Below are 6336 nucleotides of genomic sequence, written 5' to 3'. Positions count from 1 at the left end.
TGCCCCGGCTGTCCCTGGGGGTGCCCAGGCTGTCCCCTAGGTGCCCCTGGGGGTACCCTGGCTGTCCCCTATGTGTCCCTGGGGTGCACTGGCTGTCCCTGGGGTGCCCTGGCTGTCCCCTAGGTGTCCCTGGGGGTACCCTGGCTGTCCCCTATGTGTTCCTGGGGTGCCCTGGCTGTCCCCTATGTGTCCCTGGTGGTGCCCTGGCTGTCCCCTAGGTGTCCCTGGAGGTGCCCTGGGTGTCCCCTTGGTGTCCCTGGGGGTGCCCTGGCATTCCCTGGGGTGCCCTGGCTGTCCTTGGGGTGCTCTGGCTGTCCCCTAGGTGTCCCTGGAGTGCCCTGACTGTCCCCTAGGTGTCCCTGGGGGTTCCCTGGCTGTCCACTAGTTGTCCCTGGGGGAGCCCTGGCTGACCCTAGGGTGCCCTGCCTGTCCCCTAGGTGTCCCTGGTAGTGCCCTGGCTGTCCCCTAGGTGTCCCTGGGGGTGCCCTGGGTGTCCCTCTGGGTGCCCTGGCTGTCCCCTAAGTGTCCCTGGGGGTGCTCTGGTGTCCCTGGGGATGCCCTGGCTGTCCCCTAGCTGTCCCTGGGGGTGCCCTGGGTGTCCCTGGGGTGCCCTGGCTGTTCCCTAGGTGTCCCTGGGGGTGCCCTGGCTGTCCCTGGTGTGCCCTAGCTGTCCCCTACGTGTCACTGGGGGTGCCCTGGGTGTCCCTGAGGTGCTCTAGGGGTGCCCCGGCTGTCCCTGGGGTGCCCTGCCTGTCCCCTAGGGGTCCCTGGGGGTACCCTGGCTGTCCCTGGGGTGCCCTGGCTGTCCCCTAGGTGTCCCTGGGGTGCCGTGGCTGTCCCCTTGGTGTCCCTGGGGGTGACCTGCCTGTCCCCTAGGTGTCCCTGGAGGTGCCCTGGCTGTCCCCTTGGTGTCCCTGGGGGTGCCCTGGCTGTCCCATAGGTGTCCCTGGATGTCCCCTGGCTATCCCCTTGGTGTCCCTGGGGGTGCCCTGGCTTTCCCCTAGGTGTCCCTAGGGTGCCCAGGCTGTCCCCTAGCTGTCCCTGGGGGTGCCCTGGGTGTCCCTTGGGTGCCCTGGCCGTTCCCTAGGTGTCCCTGGGGGTGCCCTGGCTGTCCCTGGTGTGCCCTGGCTGTCCCCTACGTGTCCCTGGGGGTGCCCTGGGTTTCCCGGGGTGCCCTGGCTGTCCCCTAGGTGTCCCTGGGGTGCCCTGGCTGTCCCCTATGTGTCCCTGGATGTGCCCTAGCTATCCGCTTGGTGTCCCTGGGGGTGCCCTGGCTTTCCCCTAGGTGTCTCTAGGGTGCCCAGGCTGTCCCCTAGCTGTCCCTGGGGGTGCCCTGGGTGTCCCTGGGGTGCCCTGGGTGTCCCCTAGGTGTCCCTGGGGGTGCCCTGGCTGTCCCTGGTGTGCCCTGGCTGTCCCCTACGTGTCCCTGGGGGTGCCCTGGGTGTCCCTGGGGTGCCCTAGGGGTGCCTCGGCTGTCCCTTGGGGTGCCCAGGCTGTCCCCTAGGTGCCCCTGGGGGTGCCCTGGCTGTCCCCTATGTGTCCCTGGGGTGCACTGGCTGTCCCTGGGGTGCCCTGGCTGTCCCCTAGGTGTCCCTGGGGTGCCGTGGCTGTCCCCTAGGTGTCCCTGGGGGTACCCTGGCTGTCCCCTATGTGTTCCTGGGGTGCCCTGGCTGTCCCCTATGTGTCCCTGGTGGTGCCCTGGCTGTCCCCTAGGTGTCCCTAGGGGTGCCTTGTCTGTCCCTGGGGGGGCCCTTGGTGTACCCTGGGGTGCCCTGCCTGGCCCCTAGGTGTCCCTGGGGGTGCCCTGGCTGTCCCCTTGGTGTCCCTGGGGTACCCTGGCTGTCCCTTATGTGTCCCTGGGGGTGCCCAGGGTGTCCCTGGGGTGCCTTGCTGTCCCCTAGGTGTCCCTGGGGGTGCCCTGCCTTTCCCCGAGGTGTCCCTGGGGATGCCCTGGAGTCCCTGGGGGTGCCCTGGCTGTCCCTGGGGGTCCCTGGCTGTCCCCTAGGTGTCCCTGGGGGGCCCTGGCTTTCCCTGGGGTGCCCTGGCTGTCCCCTAGGTGTCCTTGGGGTGCCTTGCTGTCCCCAAGGCGTCCCTGGGGTGCCCTGGCTGTCCCCTAGGTGTCCCTGGGGGTGCCCTGGCTGTCCCTGGGGGTCCCTGGCTGTCCCATAGGTGTCCCTAGGGGTGCCTTGTCTGTCCCTGGGGGGGCCCTGGGTGTACCCTGGTGTCCCTGGGAGGGCCCTGGCTGTCCCCTAAGTGTCCCTGGGGGTGCTCTGGTGTCCCTGGGGATGCCCTAGCTGTCCCCTACGTGTCCCTGGGGGTGCCCTGGGTGTCCCTGGGGTGCCCTGGCGGTCCCCTAGGTGTCCCTGGGGGTGCCCTGGCTGTCCCTGGTGTGCCCTAGCTGTCCCCTACGTGTCCCTGGGGGTGCCCTGGGTGTCCCTGGGGTGCCCTGGCTGTCCCCTAGGTGTCCCTGGGGGTGCCCTGGCTGTCCCTGGTGTGCCCTAGCTGTCCCCTACGTGTCCCTGGGGGTACCCTGGCTGCCCCCTAGGGGTCCCTGGGGGTACCCTGGCTGTCCCTGGGGTGCCCTGGCTGTCCCCTAGGTGTCCCTGGGGGTGACCTGCCTGTCCCCTAGGTGTCCCTGGGGGTGCCCTGGCTGTCCCTGGTGTGCTCTAGCTGTCCCCTACGTGTCCCTGGGGGTACCCTGGCTGTCCCCTAGTTGTCCCTGGGGGAGCCCTGGCTGTCCCAAGGGTGCCCTGCCTGTCCCCTAGGTGTCCCTGGGAGTGCCCTGGCTGTCCCCTAGGTGTCCCTGGGGGTGCCCTGGGTGTCCCTCTGGGTGCCCTGGCTGTCGCCTAGGTGTCCCTGGGGTCCCCTGGGAGTCCCCGGGGGTGCCCTGGCTGTTCCTGTGGTGCCCTGGCTGTCTTCTAGGTGTCCCTGGGGGGCCCTGGCTGTCCCCTAGGTGTCCCTGGGGTGCCCTGGCTGTCCCTGGGGTGCCCAGGCTTTCCTATAGGTGTCCCTGGGGGTGCCCTGGCTGTCCCCTAGGTGTCCCAGGGCTGCCCTGGCTGTCCCATAGGTGTCCCTGGGGGTGCCCTGGCTGTCCCTTAGGTGTCCCTGGGGGTTCCCTGGCTATCTGTGGGGTGCCGTGGCTGCCTCTGGGGTGCCCTTGATGTCCCCTAGGTGTCCCTGGGGTGCCCTGAGTGTCCCTGGGGTGCCCTGGCTGTCCCCAAGGCGTCCCTGGGGTGCCCTGGATGTCCCCTTGGTGTCCCTGGGGTGCCCTGGCTGTCCCTGGGGGTCCCTGGCTGTCCCATAGGTGTCCCTAGGGGTGCCTTGTCTGTCCCTGGGGGGGCCCTGGGTGTACCCTGGTGTCCCTGGGAGGGCCCTGGCTGTCCCCTAAGTGTCCCTGGGGGTGCTCTGGTGTCCCTGGGGATGCCCTGGCTTTCCCCTAGCTGTCCCTGGGGGTGCCCTGGGTGTCCCTGGGGTGTCCTGGCTGTCCCCTAGGTGTCCCTGGGGGTGCCCTGGCTGTCCCTGGTGTGCCCTAGCTGTCCCCTACGTGTCCCTGGGGGTGCCCTGGGTGTCCCTGAGGTGCTCCAGGGGTGCCCCGGCTGTCCCTGGGGGTGCCCAGGCTGTCCCCTAGGGGTCCCTGGGGGTACCCTGGCTGTCCCTGGGGTGCCCTGGCTGTCCCCTAGGTGTCCCTGGGGTGCCGTGGCTGTCCCCTTGGTGTCCCTGGGGGTGACCTCCCTGTCCCCTAGGTGTCCCTGGAAGTGCCCTGGCTGTCCCCTTGGTGTCCCTGGGGGTGCCCTGGCTGTCCCATAGGTGTCCCTGGAGGTGCCCTGGCTGTCCCCTTGGTGTCCCTGGGTGTCCCTGGGGTGCCCTGGCTGTCCCCTAGGTGTCCCCGGGGATGCCCTGGCTATCCCTGGGGGGGCCCTGGCTGTCCCTGGGGTGCCCTAGCTGTCCCCTAGGTGTCCCTGGGGGTGCCCTGGCTGTCCCCTTGGTGTCCCTGGGGTACCCTGGCTGTCCCTTATGTGTCCCTGGGGGTGCCCAGGGTGTCCCTGGGGTGCCTTGCTGTCCCCTAGATGTCCCTGGGGGTGCCCTGCCTGTCCCCGAGGTGTCCCTGGGGGTGCCCTGGCTGTCCTTGGGGTGCTCTGGCTGTCCCCTAGGTGTCCCTGGAGTGCCCTGACTGTCCCCTAGGTGTCCCTGGGGGTTCCCTGGCTGTCCACTAGTTGTCCCTGGGGGAGCCCTGGCTGACCCTAGGGTGCCCTGCCTGTCCCCTAGGTGTCCCTGGTAGTGCCCTGGCTGTCCCCTAGGTGTCCCTGGGGGTGCCCTGGGTGTCCCTCTGGGTGCCCTGTCTGTCCCCTAGGTGTCCCTGGGGTCCCCTGGGTGTCCCCGGGGGTGCCCTGGCTGTTCCTGTGGTGCCCTGGCTGTCTTCTAGGTGTCCCTGGGGGGCCCTGGCTGTCTCCTCGGTGTCCCTGGGGGTGCCCTGGGTGTCCCTGGGGGTGCCCTGGGTGTCCCTGGGGTGCCCTGGGGGTGCCCTGGCTGTCCCGTAGGTGTCCCAGGGCTGCCCTGGCTGTCCCATAGGTGTCCCTGGGGGTGCCCTGGCTGTTCCTTAGGTGTCCCTGGGGGTGCCCTGGCTGTCCCTTAGGTGTCCCTGGGGGTTCCCTGGCTATCTGTGGGGTGCCGTGGCTGCCTCTGGGGTGCCCTTGATGTCCCCTAGGTGTCCCTGGGGTGCCCTGAGTGTCCCTGTGGGTGCCCTGGCTGTCCCCTAGGTGTCCCTGGGGTGCCCTGGCTGTCCTTTAGGTGTCCCTGGGGGTGCCCTGGCTGTCCCCTAGGTGTCCCTGCCTCGCTCGTATCCTCGACTCCGCCTCCGGCGTCATGGTGACACCCCTCCCAGTCTGGACCGGTGTGGCCACACCCCCTCCCCTGGGGCCATTAGACCCATCCCAGTACAGACCAGTAAGGCACCGTGTGCCCACCATCCACCCCCACACGCCTGCCAGTTCGTCCCAGTCCACTCCCCGTCCATCCCAGTTCTCTCTGATCACCCTCCCAGTGCTCCCAGTCCATCCCAGTCCCGCAGGTGCTGGTGCTTGTGGCTTGATCAGCTGGTGCCTGTCCGCAACGTGGAGCGGGTCAAATGAGGCCTCAGGGGGAGGGGGGCGCGGATTTTGGGGGGTCCTGGGGGTCCCGAGTTGTCCTGGAGGGGTTTGGGGGGTCTGCGGGGAGTCTCAAGGGGCTGCTGTGGGTGTTTTTCGGGGATCTTCGGGAGGTTTGGGCGGCCCATTTGAGGCATCAAAGGAACCTGAGGAGGGTTTTGCGGGCTCCTGGAGGTCGGGGGGGCCCTGGGGGTGGTTTGGGGGGCACTGGGGGGTTTCAGCCCGTGACCCCCCCCCGTTTTTGACCCCCCCCCCCCCCCCCGAGCTGTTTCGGTCTCATCGACGCCCTCCTGAAGCCCAAGGGGGGGTGGGCGCTGGGCCCCCCCCGCTGCCCCCCTCCCCCTGCCACCCCCGCGACGCCCTGCAGGTGAGGGACCCCCAAAAACCCCTCCCCAGACCCCAAATTCAGCCCTGGGACCCCAAAAAACCCCCAAAACCTCTCCCCGGACCCCAAATTCACCCCTGAGGCCCCAAAAAACCCCCAAACCCCTCCCCATGAACCCCAAATCCACCCCTGGGACCCCCCAAAACCTCCCCAGGACCCCAGATCCACCCCGGGACCCCCAAATCCATCCCTTGGACCCCCAAAAACCCCCAAATCCATCCCTGGGACCCCCCAAAACCTCCCTTCAAACCCCAAATTCACCCCTCGGACCTCCAGAATCCTTCCACAGGACCCCTCAGGGGTCGTTCCCCACGAAAAAGTGCGGGAAACGTGAGGGGAGAAAAAGGGCGGGAAACGTGAGGGGAGAAAAAGGGCGGGATCAAGTGGAGGGGATCAATGGAATTTTGGGGGGGGGTCAGCGACGCTGAGGAAGGATCAATGGAATATTGGGGGGGCATCAATGACATTGGGGGGGTCAGTGACACTCGGGTGGGGATCAATGATGCTGTGGGGGGGTCGATATCAGCTCGAGGGGCGGCCATGGGTTTTTGGGGGGCCGCAACGCAGGCATCCGTGCTGGGTTTGGAGCGGGGGGGCCCCTTCAACCTCTGGGGGGGCCCTGGCTGTCCCCTGGCTGTACCTGGGGGTGCCCTGGCTGTCCCCTAGGTGTCCCTGGGGATGCCCTGGAGTCCCTGGGGGTGCCCTGGCTGTCCCTGGGGGTCCCTGGCTGTCCCCTAGGTGTCCCTGGGGTGCCCTGGCTTTCCCTGGGGTGCCCTGGCTGTCCCCTAGGTGTCCCTGGGGGTGCCC

Source organism: Chamaea fasciata, unplaced genomic scaffold, assembly GCF_029207755.1.
Source record: "Chamaea fasciata isolate MVZ Bird 193981 ecotype frontalis unplaced genomic scaffold, bChaFas1.0.hap1 SCAF_116, whole genome shotgun sequence".
Classification (NCBI taxonomy): Eukaryota; Metazoa; Chordata; class Aves; order Passeriformes; family Sylviidae; genus Chamaea; species Chamaea fasciata.
The sequence above is the reverse complement of the archived record's forward strand: the minus strand, read 5'-3'. Positions refer to the sequence as shown.